The sequence below is a fragment of the Prionailurus bengalensis genome, chromosome B4, assembly GCF_016509475.1.
Source record: "Prionailurus bengalensis isolate Pbe53 chromosome B4, Fcat_Pben_1.1_paternal_pri, whole genome shotgun sequence".
In the NCBI taxonomy this organism is placed as follows: Eukaryota; Metazoa; Chordata; class Mammalia; order Carnivora; family Felidae; genus Prionailurus; species Prionailurus bengalensis.
The window spans coordinates 12,786,938-12,808,736 of NC_057358.1; the positions used below are offsets into that span (position 1 = coordinate 12,786,938).

At 51.7% G+C, this 21,799-nt stretch overlaps 1 protein-coding gene across 5 annotated transcripts in view; it reads right to left on the reverse strand.

Moving 5' to 3' along the window:
• The window catches only part of FRMD4A (FERM domain containing 4A), a 616,540-nt gene that overhangs the window by 198,007 nt on the left and 396,734 nt on the right, over window positions 1–21,799 (reverse strand). Inside the window, exon 1 of one of the 5 annotated variants that reach the window (XM_043563484.1) lies at window positions 19,559–19,741. The exons of the other annotated variants lie outside the window; for them this stretch is intronic. The gene's annotated coding sequence lies outside the window, so the exon portion shown is untranslated. Of the gene's footprint in view, window positions 1–19,558; window positions 19,742–21,799 lie in introns of those variants that run through there. 5 annotated transcript variants of the gene reach the window in all.

Consider the following 21,799-nt stretch of genomic DNA (forward strand, 5'->3'; position numbering starts at 1 on the left):
CGATGCGACGGATTATGAAAGCTGAACTAGCCTTGCATTCTTCAAAGCTCAACCTCCCACACGTTTGCATTTGATGAGGGCACAAGCTGGTCCAATGCTTTGCCAGAGGACATCTGTAAAGCATGCTTTTTAAGAGTCTTTTTTTTTTCTTTAACGTTTATTTATTTTGAGAGAGAGAGCAAGCACGAGTGGGGCAGGGGCAGAGGGAGAGCAGAGAGGGTCTGAAGCAGGCTCTGAGTCGACAGCACAGAGCCTGACGTGGGGCTCGAACTCATGAACCGTGAGATCATGACCTGAGCCGAAGTCAGACACTTAACCGACTGAGCCCCAGGCGTCCCTGTAAAGCCTGTTTTAAGGCCACAGTTGCTCAGATCCTGCTTCTGCCTTCAGCAAAAGGAACGGGGTTTTCTCCGCGGGAAAACAAGTCATGGTGCTGTGGGGGCGCTTAGGGCTTGAGGGCAGCACAGGGCCGCTCGCTGCTCTGGGGTAGACGGTGCTAACCCGGACTCTGCCACCCAGAGGACCCGCGTCGCGTGTGATGGAGCCACAAGTCCTACAGGACAAGCCATCCCCATTCTCCCCAGGTGGTGCTGCAGGGCAGAGGCTCAGGAAGCACTAACGTTCTCTGGGTCTGACGTTTAGAAGACGAGGAAGTGGACCCAGACAGTTAAGCAGTAAGGGCAGACAGGAAGCTCCACTGCTGGGCTTGGTGATCCCGGTGAAGAGGAACTCTGACCCAGAGTGAAGCTGTGGGCTGTGGAGAAGGAGGGAGGGAGGAGGGAAGGAAGGAGGGAGGAAGGAGGGAGGAAGGAGGGAGGAGGGAAGGAGGGGGGGAAGGAGGGAGGGAAGGAGGGGGGAGGGAAGGAGAGAGGAGGGGAGGAGGGAGGGAAAGATGAAGGGGGGAGGGAAAGAGGGAGGGAGGGAGAGAGGAAAGGAGGGAGGGAAGGAAGGGAGAGGGAAAGAGGGAGGAGGGAAGGAGGGAGGAGGGAAGGAGGGAGGGAAAGAGGGAGGAGGGAAGGAGGGAGGGAAGGGGGGAGGAGAAAAAGAGGGAGGAGGGAAGGAGAGAGGAGGGAGGGAAGGAGGGAGGGAAGGAGGGAGGAGGGGAGGAGGGAAGGAAGGAGAGGGAAGGGAATGAGGGAGGGAAGGAGGGGGGAGGAAAAGAGGGAGGAGGGAAGGAGGGAGGGAAGAGGGGAGGAAGAAAAGAGGGAGGAGGGAAGGGGGGAGGGAGGGAGGAGGGAAGGAAGGGAAGAGGGAAGGGTACTCTTCCCACCTTCCAACAAAACACTGCAATTGGAGGACAAGCTATTGACGTGGAGGCCGGTACGTCGCAGACTTGGAAGGACAAGTCAGTCCCGTTGGCACGACCGACGGGCCAGAGCGGGACAGACCATCCCCCTCGTCTGCCTGAGGCCTACCCCTCTGATAGACGGTCAGGAGGAGACGGACACCGGGAGCCCGGAATGCACGGGCCCCGCGGTTAGGCCCTGCACTGCAGGTCCCCAGCTGGCGAGCAGGGCGGAAAGCTGGCTTCGGTTACCTTCGGTGCAGGGGAGGCGTCCGGCGCCCCGGAGGGCAGCAGGCCTTTTTGCGTTCCCCTCCCACCGATGCCTCGAGAGCGGTAAGCGGACTGTCTGCAGGCTGGTGCTTTCTGCCAGACCCAGGGTCCCGGACGCCCCGCGCACACACGGAGACTTGATCCTACCCGCCCTGGGCTGTGTGATTACTGCCATTCCTATTAGTATTTGCAGAGGGGGCGGGAAGGGTCCAGAGCCTACTCCCGACAGAGGAAAGGAGCTGGGGGTCCCGGGCTGAGCCAGCTGCCAAGACACCGCGATGACAAAGAGCCACGGTCACACTTACCAGTGACCCCTGGCTGGAGGGAGAGACAGACATTGGCTTTTGCTCATTCTTCCAGACCCAGCTCTGTGGGTCTCGTGCTTTGCCCTCACCCACCCCGTCCGGCCGCTGCCCCAGGCCTGAGGCACCGTGTCCCCCCCCCCCCCCCGCCCCCCCCGTCACCCTGCCCGGTCTGCTCCCCAGGGCTCACGGAGGACGGGAGGCTGGCTCGGAGCCTGACTGCGTGGGTTTGTGTTTTATGCCGGCTTCACCACAGGCGAGCCAGGGGCGACCCGCTGCGTGTCACTGAACCAGCCCGTGTCTCATTCCCTCGACGTGACTGAGACAGTCATGGTGCCACCCCCGAGGGGCTGCTGTGAGGAATAACTAAGTTAATGCAGGTCATTCCTAACGCTTGGGGCGGAGGAGGCCCTCCATCAGTATGGCCTTTAGAAGTTTCCAGTAGGGAAATGCGAGGCCTCTCTGAGCAGGACACAGTGAACCTCCCCACCCAACTCCAGGATGGCCCAGGTGAGGCTGAGGCTTTCTGTCCACTCACACAAGAAGTTTGATACTCGGCAGGGTGGGTTAGGATACTGGCGTGGACAGCTGTCCCCTGCGCTGAGCAGAGCTCTGTGGCGGCCCTGGCTATATGTGGAGGGGACGCTTCATCCAGCCAGGGGCCCTGGATGGCCAGTCCTTCTCCCCAGCGGAAGCGTCTCCCACAGTGCTAGCTGGCAATCGCCAACGGGAGAGCTGACGTGAGGAACTCTGGAGTTGGCCTAAAAAAGGACGTTCGGGAAAGTCAGCACACGACACGTGCATCAATACTGGCTGGACAACACACACCGCCAGGCCGCAGTCTGCAGCGTTCACGGAGGAGACGAAGGTTCTTGCACCTGTTCCTCTGGGCAGGTGCGGGGTGTTATTCTTACGCACCATTCCCAGCACAGGTGTCCATGCAGACGTCCTCTCTATGTGGCCGAGCGAGGTATTAACCCCGAAGAAACAAAAGATGCAAAGAAGCAGTAAGAACCTACCTACCCAGCTAACATCCCACTGTAAGTTAAGGACAGATGCCAAGAAAATCACAGGTGTTCTGTGTCATGCTGCATTTGGCTCTTGTATCTTAGTGGTAGAGTCTTGGGGTAGGATGGAGATGCTTCTCCCAAAGCAAGAGTCAAATAACTATACTTCTTTCACTTTGATGACCGTACTCAGAATCTTTACAGTAGAAAAGGAGGGCTGAGGAGTCAGACAGGGACCCCGGACACGAGGAAAACAGTTTTTAAAAGTTCGGAAAAACAACAACGAAAAGGTTGGCTCTGTGGAGCTAAAAGGATGTAGAATGGAGACTTAACAAGTAACAATTTCATGACATAATAAAAATGAAATTGGAGTGGGGCGCCTGGGTGGCGCAGTCGGTTAAGCGTCCGACTTCAGCTCAGGTCACGATCTCGCGGTCCGTGAGTTCGAGCCCCGCGTCGGGCTCTGGGCTGATGGCTCAGAGCCCGGAGCCTGCTTCCCATTCTGTGTCTCCCTCTCTCTCTGCCCCTCCCCCGTTCATGCTCTGTCTCTCTCTGTCTCAAAAAATAAATAAACGTTAAAAAAAAATTTAAAAAAAAATGAAATTGGAGGAAAGCATGAAGATGCAGACACCCAAAGAACACAACGTATCCACAAAGAGAACTCCCGAGATTTGGGTACAACATATACAATGTGTCAAGGGGGCGCAGGGCGACTTTATATCCTGTAAAAACGGGAGGAATATTTTCAGTGTGTCACAAATGGACAGAGCCGGAGAACCCAAGTTGACATGTGAAAGAAGGAAAGCCTAAGAACAATCAAAGAGCCTTCAAAAATACGTTGAAAGCAAGACGAGGGGGGAAAGCAGTGTTTTCATTGTCTGCAGCCAATGGATTTTTGTTCCAAGACGAGCCGCTGAACGACTTACTACCTAGTTCTGGGTTCCTTTCAACCTTCTCAAGCAAGGAGGGAAATGGTGGGGCTAGCTAATACAACATAAACTAACTGCACCTCTGGCCCTGAAATAAATTCCACATGGCTCATAAAGGTAAAGTTAAAAATAGGTGATTTATTTACGAAGGCTTTCTGAGCATGAAAGCAATGCGTGAGCTCCAAGGGAAAAATGTATATATTAGACTAAAACACGTCATTTAAAAAAAGAGAAGTAATTTTACTTCGCAAACACCCTGAGCAAAAGAAAAAGCAACCGCAATGGGGCACCTGGGTGACTCTGTCGGTTGAGCGTCCGACTTCGGCTCAGGTCACGATCTCACGGTTCGTGGGTTCGAGCCTCGCATCGGGCTCTGTGCTGAAAGCTCGGAGCCCGGAGCCTGCTTCTGATTCTGTGTCTCCCTCTCTCTCTGCCCCAACCCTGCTCACGCTCTCTCTGTCTCTCAAAATAAATAAATGTAAAAGAAAGCAAGAAAGAAAGAGAGAAAGAAAGAAAAAGCAACTGCAAACTTTGGGGAGAGGATGATGGCAACTATAATGAGGGGTTAATATAGTAAAGATAAAATTATTTCATTAGTAGATAATTACAACGTAACGCGAAGGTTACTAGTGCCCTATGGGAAAGAAAATTAAGCTGCCCGTGGCTAAAGAGTTCATATGCTATGGCTGGGTAGTTTCTCTTGTAGAGAAGAGATGTGTCTCCTTCTCTAGGAAGCTGGAGAGTAATCTAGTGACCCATGCTCATGAGATAAGAGAGGCAGGGTTAAAGGGTGACATGGGATAATGTCTACCACAGCTTGTGTTCATTCAGCCAGTGTTCATGGCACAGAATTATGTGCAGGGCATCTTATTAGATATACGATGATGCACACGACTTTGTTCCTATGTTTATTGAGCTTCCCTGTCCCACGAGGAAATACCGAAGTTCACCGGTGAGTACGGTGTAATCTGTGTGACAACAGGGTGGGCGTCAGATGTTCTGGGCACAGGTTGGGAGAGACCGTCACTCCCATTTGGGGGGACTGGGCAATACCCAGGTGAGCGAGTAACATGTGAGCAACGGGACGTCTGGCAGAGGCAGCCTGATGTCAGGAGGCCTGGAATGGGAGAGAAGGGGGTGCATTCTGGAAACGTGGACCGTGCAGAAGAGGTGAAAGCAGAGAGTGGTGGGTGCACAGGGAGAGAGGAGAAAGCCATTTATTTATGCTGACAAAAGGGAGGAGCAACCATATCCTCAATGGCCTGAGGGTGGCTCCATCACTGATGAAATAGTAAGGAGCCCCTGAACATCGTGTTCAAATCGATTTAACCCTAACTGAGGCAGAAATGAGGGAATCTGCAGTGTTGAGGCTCAGTGCCGCAGAAGATACACATGCGCTTGGAAAACGGTAAGGAAATACTAGGTATCGGCTGCCTTTCTCAATATCTGCATCACCCCCCCATGACTTACAACCGGACGAAGAAAGTGTGCTGACCAAATTTACAGCTGACAGGGGAGGTGTAGATGGTACCTTCAAAATCTAAAACAGCTGGGATCGCATCATTCCCAGTTTGGGGGTCTGATTCTCAGTTCACACGCTAGAAGCACAACATCCTGAGTAATGGAATTAGACCCACCCACACGCCACCACGGTTAAGCCATTTCTGGGAACCTACGTTCATCGTGGGCGCCATATTTTACATGGGAAACGAAGAGCAAGGCAAAGAATAGTAACCAGATTGGGTAAAGATCTGGAAATGAGGTCTTCTCAGGAAAACTAAATGCCAGCCTACACGACAAAGATTCTAGTGGAAAGGCTGCACTATAATCCATGGCCCAGGCCAAGACATGGAAGTGAGGGAAGAGGGAGGGTGTCGATTCCATGGAGACAACAGGCATAAATTCAGGGCGCCTGGGGGGCTCCGTCGGTTAAGTGTCCGACTTCGGCTCAGGTCATGATCTCGTGGTTCATAAGTTTGAGCCCCACACTGGGCCCTGTGCAGACAGCTCAGAGCCTGGAGCCTGCTTCAGATTCTGTCTCCCTTTCTCTCTGCTCCTCCCCCACTCATGCTTTGTCTCTCTCTCTCTCTCTCTCTCTGAAAAATGAAGAAACCCTAAAAAAAAAAAGAAAAAACACAAAACCAGGTATAAATTCAACGGGGCATGCCTGGATGTAGAGACTTGCTAATTTAATGATTTCATGCTAATATGATGATTAAATTTAATGATTTAGTGAGGAGGCTGAAGAACTTTGCTTGGGTGGGCGGAAATGGAATCAACGAGCAGAAAAGTTCCAGAAGACACATCTGAATTCAACAGAAGGGAGAACTTTCAAACAGACCGTCACTGCTCAAAATGGAATGGGTGGCCCCGTCATCACCGCATGTGATCAGGAAGGGGCCGGAAGACCTTTAGCCAGGGATGTTGTAGAAAGGATTACTGACCTCCGGCGGGGGGGGGGGGGGGGGGGGGGGGGGGGGGGGGAGGGGGGGGAGGGGGACAGAAACACCCTAAGGTATGTCACGGGTACCTGTGCACACCTACAGACAAGAATTTAAAAAGAAATTTTGTTCCGATAACTCATGTATTATTAACACTTCCTGCCACAATATTACATTCGATGAACCAAATATTGGCAACATCCACTCCGTTTCATGAGTTTTTTGAAAAACCACACTACCGACTGGCAGGCACAAACACACTCTGCTTTTTTTTCCTACCCATGTCCTTCGTGCAAACGTGCAGGCCAATGTCCTGTATTTAAAATACAAGGCTGTGTGCAGTGGCTACACGCCTGGTTTTGTATCCATGCACTTGGTGACCAAGAACTTCAACGACGTTTTCTTGGTAACATGATGAATTTGCCTACATGCTCTAACGTCTAATTCAATCTGTCATTTTAAATTACAGATTTTTTCCCCCAATTTTTCCTTACTGTGATTATACTGTGATTAGCGGGATGAGACAACACGATTTACGACTATGGGTCTTACGAATCACATTTTTACCGTATGCATTCTGTTGACATTAAAATGACATACGTGTGCGTGTGACTGACACAGAATGACAAGACTGTCCGAACAGGCGCTCAGCACCTATTTTTACACGAATTCCTAAACGTATATTCACACAACATATATCCTTACGTATTTCAAGGGCAACCCCCAAATACAGGTACTATACAACTTACTCTGCCTTCAGTGAGACCGGTTTTGATTTGCCTGTTCTGTAGACACAGAGCCCAGAACCCAGGCTGAGGAATACACGCACTCTTTGTCCCGCGTATGAGCTATAGGGCCACGTGTCAAATGACCGTGGCCATCACCGGTAGCTGGGGCGTCTTGCCACACAATTTGGAGGCGGGTTTTCCTTCGCTTAAACAATGCCCTTTGTTAATGACAGGCAAGCTCTCCGTTATCCCCGGGGATGCAGGGGATGGAAACGCGATTTGGAGACCGCCTGTAAGACACTGCAATTCTATTCTTAGGTCTTTGGAATTCCCCTCTTAGGGGACTCTTGCGGCACAGGGGGAGAAGGTCACCTAAGACAGGGACATGGCCACCTGCTTTCACAGAACCTGCAGGGGACACGAAGCAGCCACTTGAGAGCCTGTTATGCTTGAGTCCAGGGGCCCAGGGCTCAGAAGTCAAGTCCTCCAGGCTTGGAAGGAAGCGTTCCAGCCCAACAGCCAGCCCTTTTGAGATTTCATGCTCAGATCAGACCAAAATTGCAGAAGCATCGCAGCAGAGCACATTGAAAGGCCGTGGATGACCCCGTCTGGAAAGCCACAGTCCCGCGGCGGGGGGGGGGGGTCCCAGCTCCCGGAGATAACAGCAAGCCTTCACCACCACCACCCCCCCCTCCCACACCCCCCTGCCTGCCCAGATGCCCTAATAAAGAGCTGAGTGAGGGGAGAGCTGAGGAGCTCTGCTTGCATTCAGGGAAGTTTTTGCAGCTACCTTTGACATCTCGACAGGGCAGGCGATCAGGGCTGGAGGCTGCGGCCTGGATATTTACACAACGGACTTGTCTGGAAAGGACTGTGCTGGAGACGCCTGGCAGAGACTCCTCGCACTCGCTCGAGCTGCGCTGGCGGCTCCCTTCCTCCGTTCATCTTGTCAGAGGTTTCAACACTGCCTGGCTGCCCCACGAACCACCCCAGACCCCGCTGGAGACCTGCTCGTGGGGCAGCACCGTGCACAGGACAAGTTTCCAGAACCACTGCACTTCTTCCCCATTTAAAACTGGGGGTGGGAGTAAGGCCGGGAAAGGAAGGGAAGGAGGGGGCGGGGGAGGGAGGGAGGGAGAGGATTCCAAAACCAAAGAGGAATTCCGCACCCCCCCCTCTTCCTTTTCACCCACGGTCCCACAAGTCTCTCAGTGGAAAAGCTGTCACAGGAAATGCAAGGCCTTAAAATGCAATGGCCGTTTGGCAAATGGTAGATCTAAAAATATCCAGGGTGCATATCATTAGTGAGTAGTTACAGAAGTGAAGACGTTATGTGTATCTGCTAGTCAAATCAAAAGTTCTAATTGGACACAGAAACAATTTCTCAAGGCTTTCGGCAGGAGGTAATTATTGTGTTGACTACCCACAGAAAATAAGGACGGAGCCGAGCCTGCTGTTTGGGCGGCTTCCACGAAAGAAGGAACGAGGGACATGTTTTCTGCCTGTATCACAACGGAGCAAAAGAGGGCAGGGCTCCTGATCGTTCCTCTTTCCTGATTTAGCCAGCAGTCCCGGTAGGTCAAGTGGCCTACACACGTCATTTCAAACCCTCTGGACACCAAACTTGAGTGTACTTCCAGCAAACACTTTAGAAAAGGCCTTGAAATGAGCTTGTGATTGGAGAATTGTGTAGGGAGTCTGGATGCTACATCAGAACAAATACAGGAGGCAGGGGGAGCGATTACATCTCAGATCCTTCACACTTCCTAGCATGGAGCTTTAAACACACAAGAGTCTCAGTAAACGTGACTGACTGGAAGCAGGGAATTACAATTCTGGATCATGGACATTGCTTCATATGACAAAACTTATCAAACAAGGGGGGGCACAGCCGGTTAAGCACCCGACTCTTGATTTCGGTTCAGACCAGGATCTCATGGATCATGGGATCGAGCCCCACATTGGGCTCCATGCTGACAGCACAGAGCCTGCTTGGGATTCTCTCTCTCTCTCTCTCTCTCTCTCTGCCCCTTCTCCGCTTGTGCATACACACACTCTCTCTCTGTCAAAATAAATTTAAAAAGTTAAAAAAGATGGGGCACCTGGGTGGCTCAGTCGGCTAAGCGTCTGACTTCGGCTCAGGTCATGATACCGCGGTTCGTGAGTTCGAGCCCCGCGTCGGGCTCTGGGCTGACCGCTCGGAGCCTGGAGCCTGCTTCGGATTCTGTGTCTCCCTCGCTCTCTGCCTCTCCCTTGCTCATGCTCTGTCTCTGTCTCTCTCTTCCAGAAATAAATAAACATTAAAAAACTTAAAAAACAGAAAAACAAAAAACAAAAACAAAACCTTACCCAATAGGACCCTTTAAATGTGTGTTTATTGCATGCCCGTGGCCCATCAATAAATGTGATTACAGTGTGAGGGTTAGAGATACTCCTCTCACACATCAAAAAAGAGACCCTCAGGAGGACGTGGAGAATCCCAGCTGAAGCAACACACCATAACAGAGTTCTTCACACCTTAAGGAATTACTTCATTTTTCAGAACTTATATTCTTTTCTTTTGAAGTATGGTGCTTACGGTTTTTCCTCAGATCTCGTGTTATTCAGGACTAAGGCCTGGCATCATCTCACATCATCTCTAGGTGGCTGAGCCCCACGTCACCGGGCTTCCTCCTTCCACAGGCTTATCTAGGATTCTGTATAAACCTGCCCACTCAACGTTGCCGTGTGGCGATCTGGAAGGCACCTCAAACTCCGCGTGTGCCAAACAGGACTGCTGACCTATCCTCCTCCCCGACCCTCCCCCATCCACGGCTTTCCCCTGTCACGGACCAGCAACTCCAGCACCAAGCTCTGCTCCTTGGGCCCCAGAAGTGGACTTCTGTCTCGTATCCCACATCCTACCCCCAACCCACCAGAAAATGTCGTTGGTTCTCTCTAAAATACCCAGACACTGAACACTTCATCATCATTTATCACCTGCCCGATTCTTGTAACTGCCACTCATCTGGCATCTCCTGTGTCACCTCTGCTTGGCCTTGCAGTCTGGTCCCCATACAGCACCATAAAACTATCCCTGTGCAGCCCAGGTGGGGCCGCGGTGCTCCCCAGATCTGCACTCTCCGATGCCCCCCTGCCCCTGGTCAGAAGCTTTCGAGGCCCCACGTGATTCCGACTCTGTGCCTCCTTCACTCAGTCTGCTCTTTAACAGTCATCTCCTTACTGTTCCCTCCCTGTCACTCTTTCCTCTCAGGGCCTTTGACGAGCTCCCACACCTGCCTAGAATGCCTCCCTCAGACACTCCTGTGGCTCCAGAACTATAGGAAATAAATGTCTGTAGTTCATAAGCCACCCAGTCTACAGTATTTTTCTGGCAGCCCAACCGGACTGACACAGTGCGTGAGAGTTAGCATAAGAACAGAAGTTTAAGAGGGGTGCCTGGGTGGCCCAGTCGGTTGAGCATCCATCCGGCTTCGGCTCAGGTCGTAATCTCACGGTTCGTGAGTTCAAGCCCCGCGTCGGCTCTGTGCTGACAGCTCAGAGCCTGGAGCCTGCTTCGGATTCTGTGTCTCCCTCTCTCTCTGCCCCTCCTCAGCTCACACTCTCTTTCTCAAAAATAAATATGCATTGGGGCACCTGGGTGGCTCAGTCGGTTGAGCGTCCGACTTCGGCTCAGGTCATGATCTCACGGTCCGTGAGTTCGAGCCCCGCATCAGGCTCTGTGCTGATGGCTCAGAGCCTGGAGCCTGCTTCCGATTCTGTGTCTCCCTCTCTCTCTGCCCCTCCTCAGCTCACACTCTCTTTCTCAAAAATAAATACGCATTGGGTGGCTCAGTCGGTTGAGCATCCGACTTCGGCTCAGGTCGTGATCTCACGGTTCATGAGTTCGAGCCCCGCATCGGGCTCTGTGCTGATGGCTCAGAGCCTGGAGCCTGCTTCCGATTCTGTGTCTCCCTCTCTCTCTGCCCCTTCCCTGCTCATGCTCTGTCTCTCTCTCTGTGTCTCAAAAATAAATAAAAACATTAAGAAAAAAATTTTTTTTAAAAATACGCATTAAAAAAAAAAGAACAGAAGTTTAAGAAACAAGGAGCTTCCAGGCTGTGGTGGGTCCTTCTGGACCATGTGAAGCCCTGTGGTTTAAAAGAAATGCAGGCGGCAGGGGGCAACAAGGGTGGGGAGGTGATGTGTGGGTGCTGCAGACACAGGCACACACGCACCAAGCTAGGAAGGTGGGGAAGGGGTATGCTGTGACGATCTTGTGATAACCCAGGAACAAAAGGGGAGACGCTGAACTACAAGTGGGCACCTCACCCCAAAAGAATCTGGGGAGGAAACAGCTGAGCAAGGCGCTGGAGAAACTTACTGTTAAAGGCTTGAAGAGCTTAATACTAGTAATGCATCAAAGAGGAAGAGTGAGGCAGACTAGTGACTCATTTGTCACAGGACAATGGTTGCCGAGCCTCGGAGGAGGCAGAGACCGGTGGTCCAACAACTACTGGTAAGAGGGGAAACTGAGCAAGGCCTTTGAGAACTCTGGAAGCTCCTTTAAGGAGTCAGATTTAGGGGAAATTGATCAACAGCCAAAGGGAGAATCAGCGTCTCAGTGAGGGTCTCAGGACAAGGGCAGGAGCAAGTGCCGTGTGCTGTTTGCCTCCTCGCTTACTCATCAGCAGGGAAACGGCAGGGACATAAGTGTCCTCGCTCTGTCCACCTGTGCTACCTGCAAATAAGCACGTGGGCTCAAACACCGACTTTTCTCTATTTCCGTTCGACAAATGAAAACAATAGTATAAAACTGACAGTTTAGGGGCGCCTGGGTGGCTCAGTCGGTTAAGCATCCAACTTCGGCTCAGGTCATGATCTCGCGGTTCATGAGTTCAAGCCCCATGTCAGGCTCTGTGCTGACAGCTCGGAGCCTGGAGCCTGCTTCGGATTCTCTGTCTCCCTCTCTCTCTGGCCCTCCCCTACTTGCTACCTCTCTCTCTCTCCCTCTGAAAATTAAATAAACATTAAAAACAATTTTTAAAAAAAAAACCTTAGAGTTTACGGGATTTTTCAGTCGGGTTTTGTCAGTTCCCTAAGAGTGTGGTCAGTTATGGTGGCAAGAAGAGTCTAGCTGTATAAGAAACAAAACACTATGGTTTTGGATATTATTCTTTGAGTATTTGGATATCCCTCCCAAGTTCGAAGTTCTAGATCTCTGTGTCTAAAGAGGCACAAAACCTCTATCGACTAAGTTACAACCTTAGGAACACGATGGCAGACACACTAAATTGTGGTGGGTTACAGAATCCCTACTTTCCACCACAAAGAAAGAAGGGACCACAAACAAATGCCAGCCTCTGTTTTCTGGCTCACTCCACCTTGTCCAGGCAAACTATTCCCATAAGCTGTCCCTGAGGGTTCACCTAAAATATATCCTTGTCCTGGATCTGGCTATAATGTTCTATAAATAATACCTCCCTTGTTTTTATATTTATTTCATGCTCTTATTCTGCTGCCTGTTTAATCTGTCTCCAGAAGATGGACCATCTCTCATTCTGATCTATTTGATTTAACACCAAGAAGGTTATCAAGTGCTTAAATAATTTCTGATGGGTATTATGCAAATTGGTATGTTGATTTCTCAGGCTACCGAGGAACTCCCCGTATTTGCAGAGTCCCGGGGTTGTGGGTGCCGAGAGAAAAACTCCCACCAGCATGTAGTACAGCTCAGGTTCTAGGCTTCTTTCTGCCATTAACGCCCTGCATTCATCACCTGAGTGCTACATCAATAAGTAAACAGCGGCTGAAAATCTTCCTAATTAATGGCAATGAGTGGGAAGTAATCAAAGAACGTCACACAGTGATCCGGATTTTTGCCTTTGTTGTGTAGAAAAAGACGGCATCACCACCGACGGACATAACCTTTGTAATTCTTGTTTTGATTCTCCTAGTTTTCTTTCTCAAGATAAAAGCCCTTTGCGATCATTTTTGAAAACTGAAGAATTCAAATCCGCTCTCTGTTTTTTGGTGTAAAGGAAGAATCATCCCTCTTCTCTTCCTTCCCCTCCCCCAACCAACCCTCACCATATTAACTGTTCCAGGACCTTCCAGTGATACAAGCAAGTCAAACTGGGGCGGGGGCGGGGCGAGCAGGGGGAAGGATACAAAGACAAAATCACTTCTCTTAAGACAGGCATATTTTTGTGCTAGTCGTTTCATAGATACTGTTTCACGGCTTCCTCTGAATGTAACTTTTCTTGTCAGTAAGAAAACTGCAGCTCAGAGAGATTCAGTCATTCACCCAAGGCCTCATGGCTAGCAGGTGGCAGAAACAGAAGTCACAGCCACGCTGGATAACGCCACGGTTCCTCTCTCTGGCCACCATGCCTCCGTGCATCGTCTAAGTCCTTGTCAGGCGACGGGGCCTCTAGTCTTAGCACTGTAACTGCGGCCTTCGCAGGGTCCCTGAGTATCTGGGAACATCTCCTCATCTGTTAAAGTAATCGAGGGGCGCCTGGGTGGCACAGTCGGTTAAGCGTCCGACTTCAGCCAGGTCACGATCTCGCGGTCCGGGAGTTCGAGCCCCGCGTCAGGCTCTGGGCTGATGGCTCGGAGCCTGGAGCCTGTTTCCGATTCTGTGTCTCCCTCTCTCTCTGCCCCTCCCCCGTTCATGCTCTGTCTCTCTCTGTCCCAAAAAAATAGATAAACGTTGAAAAAAAAAAAAAAAGTAATCGATATGCCCCTTCTCATTCCTAGAACTCCATCTCTCTGAAATCTTTGACCTGACTGATAAGCCCCAAATCTCACATGTGCGTGGTTCACAGCCTGCCCTGCACATTCAGGGTGACGTCAGCCCCTGCTGGGTTGCAGGGTTCGAGGCCTCTGCCCTCAGGACGGGACCTCCAGGCTACATCTGTGGTACTGGTCACTCTGTAGTTACTCTGTTACAAAACACTCAACCATCCCAATACAAGGGGATTGAGAATACAGAACACTGCTCTCCACTGTGTTCAGCTCCACTCTGATTCTTGTCCTTACCCTCCCCTCTCTTCTGCGCATGCGCGCTCTCTCTGTCTCTGAGCCACAGAGAAATGAGTATCTGATACTTGGGGGGGAGGGGGCATCCAGTGGGAGCGGAGAGATGGGTAAGTGAGCACTGCATTCCCCAGCTCGGTCTGTAGGTACACTGCCCAGCTCCAGATGGTTCCACACTATTTGGTTTCCTAGTTTGGGTTTGTTGCATCTATATACTTGTTCACAGGCATGTGGTGAGAGCATAATCGTGCATTTTATGGTTATGAATGGCACAGCCTGGCAAGGCTCCGACCATCATTTCCATTCGCTGTCATGCATTATCAATCTAATTCCCCATTACACGCTTTTTTTTTTCATGCATTCCTCATACAGCAAGGACAAAGAGAGGCGAAAGCCGTGTAAAGGAGACTGAGTCACCAGAACAGGCTAGTTTTGATGGAAACTATGGAGTTATAGCCTGAGGTTTGGGGGGGGGGGGAGTTTCTGGCTCATTTGAAGTGAAAATCATCATTAAAAGGTTTAGGGTTTTGCATCAGTACCAAGACTTCTAGCCCTAAGGTTGGCAAGGCATTACCAACTGTGAAAGAGGGGCCACACCACGGTGCAGACTAAGACAAGGTTAGACACAGGATGACCCAACAGGGTACATTTCACTTTAGACCAGTGGGCTTTCTAGGTTTCTAAGGATGCCTAACTGTCGCCGTGTGGGAGCACAGTATGATAAATTCCCTCAGTGATTTACTTACTCCAGGAGGACCCACTGAGTGCCCATGATGATCAGGGACTTAAACGCCATGAGCATATGTGAACATAAAGTATACAGTAACCATGGACAGGCAAATGACTGCTAATAAGAGGGAAGCCGGAAAACACGTGTGAATGTTGTCAGAGTTCAGGGGGACGAGTGTGCATGGACAGATAATCTCGACCGCGGACTAGTTTCTTCTTGTACTGCATCATGGAATGGCCAGAGTTTAAAACAAAAAACCAGAAACCACCACAGATAGAGACCTGCCTGCCTAACACGCTAGATCCTAGATAACGCACGTCCAAATGAGACTTAGCTCTGCCTGTATGTACTCACGCAGTTCCAAACGGGGCTACCACCTTGATTTTTATTTGGTTATTTTCCTTGATTATCATTTGGTAGTAACGAGGCCACTGAGCTGAACCAGATCCCCTATTCCTTTATATTCTTCACATTCTTTCCAATAACCATGGTCTTTATTCTTGGTAGTCATTTCCATCTTCAAAGAGAAGAGCATTTCTCTTTGGGGGAAAATACCTAATTTCCACTGATACAATTAAGAACTGAGCACACACACACACACACACACACACACACACAGACATACTCCCTCTCTAGCACCCCAAATAGGCATTAGTGCAGTTCATTCAAAGAGGCCACCGCTCTGCTCATGTGAGAGGACGAGAGGCATAATGATGGGTATTTTTAAGACGGTGCTTTTAGTGGTGGAACCGACTGCCATAAATGTAAGGGTGTGGTTGAATCACTCCTTATAAGAGAAAGACACGCTGATCTCTCGGGACAGAGGAAAGGGTGGGAAATGATGGATTTAGGGAACCAGAAGGAAAGTGCTGGGGAGAGAATGTTTGGTAAGCCGGATTTATGCTGATTCAAAAACTTCTTGCAGGACAGAGTAGTGAAACCAGCAACTCTGCATGTGCAGCAGGGGAGCCTGAAGCCCAGAGCTCCAACAGCTACCGAACCAGCCTCTGAGATCAGAGGTCTTGGGAAAAACAAAAACAGAAAATACCAGCAGGGTACTGGGGTCTGATTAGGGCTCAAGAGAACACCACCAAGTAAAAGACTCAAATCCCACCATTCCCGGACAGTGGCCAGGTTTCCCCGATTCAAGTCTCTGCTTGTGCTTTTTGTAGGACAGGTTCAAGTACCTCTGTATCCTGTGCAAGCAGTGGGATGATGCGGTTACTTTTTCTCACTTCAACTCCAACGTCCCCTTGTGTTCCATTCGTTACATTTCAGAGGGAAATGGAAATGGGCGGCAAAGAATCGGAAGCGGGAGGGTGGAGTAGAGGGAGACCCGCAGCGTCCCGGGGAGGCCGCCAGGGAATGGGAGCCGGCAGCATCTTTGGCTCAAGGGGAATCCAGTTTTTGGAAGTCAGACTGAATAACCACTGGAAGATCTTTATCCCAAGGGCTTATGTCCCCGTGAGGTCTCAGAAACCACTTCTCATCGAGGTGCTGGGATCTTTCGCTATGCACAAACCTAAAGAGAGAATTTCTGCCACAACTTTTATTGACACATTGGGTGACCTCTAAGAGGTAAAAGATGGGAATGAAAGCCATTCCTGAATCCACACTTATCCATTCTGATACTGTACACAGAGTGAATTAAAATAACTTCAAGAGCTATTTAACTATGATCAGGTCTATGTCTCATTTTGACCTATTAAACTAGAAATGCTCCAGAAGCCGCACTGTTCCTTCTGACTCATTTGTTTATAGAGAGCACGAGCAGGGGAGGGGCAGAGAGAAAGGGTGAGAGAGACAACCTCAAGCAGGCTCCACACTGTCCGAGCAGAGCCCAACGCAGGGCTCAAACCCACAAACTGTGAGATCATGGCCTGAGCCGAAATCAAGAGTCGGATGCTCCACTGACTGAGCCACCCCAGGCGCCCCTGTATTGTTCCTTCTTTTAAAATAAATAAATGAGGGGCGCCTGGGTGGCTCAGTCGGTTGAGCGTCCGACTTCGGCTCAGGTCTTGATCTCATCGTCCGTGAGTTCGAGCCCCGCATCGGGCTCTGTGCTGACCGCTCAGAGCCTGGAGCCTGCTTCGGATTCTGTGTCTCCCTCTCTCTCTGACCCTCCCCCATTCATGCTGTCTCTCTCTGTCTCAAAAATAAACATTAAAAAAAAAAAATTAAAAATAAATAAATAAATAAATGATAAGTATTTACGTACGCAAAATTATCTAAGAACAAAGCTTTAGGTTGGAAAGTGCCCCCTCGCTTTTTCAGTCATTCAGTGTGTCAGGCTAAACGCGACCCTTAGAACAGATAAGCACACAGCACGTGAGTAGAAGTGTAAGTAAGTGTTCTATTTACTCACCCACACGCGCGCGTCAAGAGCAAGAACACAAGTTGGAACGCAGATGCAGGGAAGTCCAGAGTGATCTCCCGTGAAGGAGGTCTCACCCGCCCCACACTTACTAAAGCCACGGGTCCCCGACAGGTCCCCTCCATCTATCTCATCACAGGCCAGCCACACCTTCCCCTCCACTCAGCCAGGCTGCCCAGAGAGCCCCTTCCCGCACAAACGCTGGCACACCCACTCGTCTATCCAGCCTTTTCCCAAGTTCCAGAACCCAGGCAAGGACTCATTCCTCTTGGCTTTTTCTTCGACCTGAGGCTGTAACCTTGCTGTTCCCCCCACACCGAGCACTGTACATGTCTGCCATGCGTGCCTCGCGGGTTATGAAATCAGCGACTCCCTGAACCTCAAGGGGTCTCAGTTTCCCCAACGACGGGATAATGCTAATGGCACCAGCCACCTGCCAGGCCATCAGGGGACTCGGCAATAGCACCTACACATGACAAAGAGGCCCCGTACCATAAATAACAAGCCTTATTAATAAAATTAGTTCAAGACGAGTGCCAAAGAGAAGACAGCAACAGCAGCGGCTGATAACGCACGCTTGGTCAGAACAAAAGAGGGTGCAGGGATTTTCTGATCCTCACTTCTACAAACTGTGCTTCCCTCTGACACAAGAGGAACTGAAACTTTCTTTTTCTTTTCTAAAGGGTTACGCCCGCCCACACAACTTTTTGCCCGTCAGGTGAAACTTCTTTCCAAGTTCTCAGGGTGCAACATTCTGTTCACGGGCAGGACAGTATACTATTGATTTCAAAGCATGTCCAAATACTGCTTCCAACTAAATTGACTGTAGCGGTTTAACCTCTCAGGACCAAATGGATTCCAATCTATCTGTTGCATGACCCTCATTTCCGTCGTGCCTTCAATACATCCAGATTTCATTTGTGGCGGAATGGTTCCGTCGGCCAACAGAAGTGGCTCATCCCCTGATCGCTCTGGGTTGCAGGAGATGCGTGGCACCTGGAGACTCAAAATCGGATTTCTGCTGATCCGAAGGTTTGGGCTACTGGCCAGGGCCAAATCAGACTCCACAGAAATGGGGTCAAATGCTACGAAGGAACACGAAGTGATGCAAAGACCAGAAACAAAACAGTGAAGCGTGGGTCCTCCCTGTCTCCCTAAACGCCCACTTTTGTCGGACGTTTTCAAGATGGCACACAGGGCTAAGTGCCAGTGAATATGAGGTATTTTTTGCATCCCATCCCTGAGGTGCTTCCCCGGGGTCGGCCGTGGCTTCCCTGGATGAAGTCAGAAGTTCGCTCCTGGCCCTCCGGCTGGGAAAGCACAAGGCTTGGATGCTGAGCAGGAAGGACTGTGCAAGCGGCTGCCTAAAGCCCAATCAGGTGAACGCAGATCAAGTCGGCCTGACCAGGTGTCTAAAAATACCTCGGTGACCCTCCAACACCGAAGAGGCCGTCACCACGGAAGAGCTCAGGTTTAGAAACGTGCCTGTCTGAGGTGCTCTGAGAATCCCTTTCATGAGAAGCTGCGAAGACTCAAAGGGAAAGAAGCCAGAGCAGCAGTAGTGGCCTCTGTTGGGATGTTCCATTCATAGGGGAGAAAGCGCCTCATCCATTCATGGTGGGGTCAGGGAGTCCTTCACCGGCGTCGGGTCGCCGTTCTCAGCAAGCTGAGCTTCCGGCAGCCTGGCATGGCCGCATCATTCAGAACGAGTGTCTATTAGGAAACCACCGCCAGAGCTATTATTAGAAGGGCCATCCCTCGGAAATTTTGCAGAATTTGCTTGAATCTGCTGAGCGGTTACTCTGCTAACGAGCTACTGGAGAAAGGCACCGAGTTCCTGCTCACACAGGGGCAGCCCACACCGCTTTCAAGGCGCAGGACTGGTTCACCTCTCCTAAACGCGACAGGGACCAACGTCCGGGCATCTGTCTGCACGACCGAGGCAATGCCGTTTGGTCGTTTATAAATGACCGCGTCCTAAAGAAGGTTTCCTACAGCTCTCCTCCCCTTTCTCTATGCATCAAACTTGCTGCAGCCATTTGGAATGGAAAAGGGCAGTCAATTTCAGCACGATCATCTGCCCGCCTCCTGCCACCCTCGGGCACCCCAAGCACAGGACTCCCCTGTCACTTCCATAAAAACGGTTTTTCTTTAAAAACAAAAAAAAATCGCACCCAGGTCTGCTTGCAGCAACGTCCCTTCCTTTCTCCCCGGGTAAATTCAGACAGCGTAAGGTGGAGATGCCGGAGAAAGTGTATGGGGGGAGGGGGCCGGCAGCAGAAGGGAGTGTGGTAGGTGCCGCACGTGGGGTGTGCATTGAAAAAAAAATGTCACATCCGCGACCTCAGAGACTCCACGCTCCCAGGGAAGAAGTGTCATGTCCCTTTCACCGGCCCCAGCATTTAAAAACGGACACCGAAGCGCTGCAGAATCCCGCCCGGCAGTCGCGGCTGGGAAACAAAGACACGTTACCTTTTATTTGCTGCGCTTCGCCCGGAGCCCAGGAACTCGAGGTTTGCAGCGGCGGATCCACCGGAACCGGCGTCCCATTCGCCCCGGGTGCGCAGGCCCGTGGCCTAGCCGGCGGCATCCGCGCCCGGCGCCTCCGCCTCCTCCGCGGCGCCCGCAGCCGCCCCGCCGGGTCCCGGCGCGCCCCCGCCGCCCCCGCCGCCCCGCCGCCGCCTCCGCCCCGGCCCCCGCCGCCCCGCCCCCGCCGCGGGTCCGCCGTCAGCCCATCGCCCGCTCGCGCCTCTCGCGCCGAGCCTGGCCGCGCGCCAGGGCGCACCGCCGCCGGCCCGCCCCCCGCCCGCGCCCGGCCCACCCCGCCGCATGCTGCGGGGCGCCCTGCCCGCCTCCACGCCCCGCGCCACGCCCCCCACGGCCCCCACCCCCACCCCTGCGCGCTGCCCCCCCCCCCGCCCCCCGTCCCGGCGCGGCCGGCGAGGGCAGGCGGGCCGCGGGGAGGTGCGGAGGGCGGGCCCGGGCGAGTCCCGCGCCGCCCGCGCCCGGACAACAATGAGCGCCCGCGCCCCTGCGCTCGCCCCGGGAGCCGGCCGAGCCCCGCGTCCCCTCGCCGCTGCGCGCGCGGCCGGGACGAAGTTAGGTCCCGAATGCGGCCGCAACCCGGGAGAGGCCGCGCGGAGCCAGGCGTGCGAGAGGCAGCGCAGGGATGCCGAAACGGAGGCCCCCCCCGCCTCCCCGACAAACCCCAGCAGATCCACCGCGGGAAGCCCCCTCCTACCCTGGGAGCCGCCGGCGGAGGCCACCTGGGCCGAACTGGGCTGAAGGTGCGGCGCTTAGCCCTCCGCGTCGTCCAATTGTTATCTCCCTCAACTCTTTGGAAATGGAAGTTGCTGCGAGATAACCTCGTCTTGGGGGCTATTGTCAAGGATTCGCAACAATTACCAGGGGAAGGGAGACCTGCATTTCAAGAGACCTGGGGGAGGGAAACGGGCTGGCGCGTTGTCTTTCCAAAAAAAGAGAAACAAACTCAGGGAATATCCCTACCGAGAACAATAACTCAATTCACATTATATGTCTAAATGTTTACTGCTTCAGCAGCTCAATTTGCCCTAGACACATTTTTTTCACGAATTGTCAAAACATGGTTTGATTATAAAATAAAGGGAGAGGCAGGCAAGAGCACCCGCTTATTGTGGGTGGGAAAGCCAGCTCGTCTCAGGGGTAAAATCTTTCTCTAGAACTCAGTCATCGCTCGAAATCCCAACATCTCTCCCTGCCTCCCTCCCTCCCTCCATCCTTCCATCCATCATCCCTCCCTCCCTCCGTCCATCCCTCCCTCCCTCCCTCCCTCCCTCCCTCCTTCCACCCCTCCATCCACCCCTCCCTCCTTCCCTCCCTCCTTCCCTCCATCCATCCACCCCCAGCCTCTGTCCATCCATCCCTCCCTCCTTCAAGGGAGAGATTGCTTCCCTTTCCACCATCACTGAAGGACCCGTTAGATCTGGCACCATTATTTCCATGATAGCAGCAGGAGCAAAGACTTAAACATTCGAAATAAAAAGAAACATTGCATATTCCATCATCCCAATAATTGAAAGTTAAGTCTCTCCAGACACAGTTCGTAGATTCTCTAAAGATCTCAGGCGAGAATTTCTGGCGGTTTGGGAGGTGTTGACTTCGCCCAACAGAAGGGAATCTCTGTATGCAGGTAGCATTGGAGAAAAAGGTGAGCCTGTGATAAAGAATACCTAACTTGTTTCAGCCTGTTGTGGTCACATCTCCTGACCGCGGGACTTGACTTGATCTTCTGAATCTGAGCCAGGGGGAGGCCATATTTGAATGGGATGTTTCTGTACTTTGGGAGTCCTTGAAGACGGTTTTAATGCAAAGCCCAATTCTTTCATAATGCAGTTGGCACTCTCAGAGGGAAAGCTATTTCTCTGGAAGAGTATTTCCAGTGCTGGTCTGTTTTGACTGCACCGGCTAGTGAATGGATGACAGAGGAGGTGTTCAGACCCTTCTCTTGGGGTATTTGGTTCCCATCCTTAGAGTTGTTGGATTGTTTCTACCTGATGCTTTTCCACCTTGGCCAGGGGAGTTGTTAATATATCCTGAACTGCACTTGTCTCTGGCAAATCCTCTTTCCCCGTCTTAACTACAGAGCTTCCCTCCTCCCAGCACAAGCCAGAAACAGGGAGCGAGGGGTCTTTAACTCCTTTCTTTCTCTCCTTCCTTACCTTCAAGTTATCA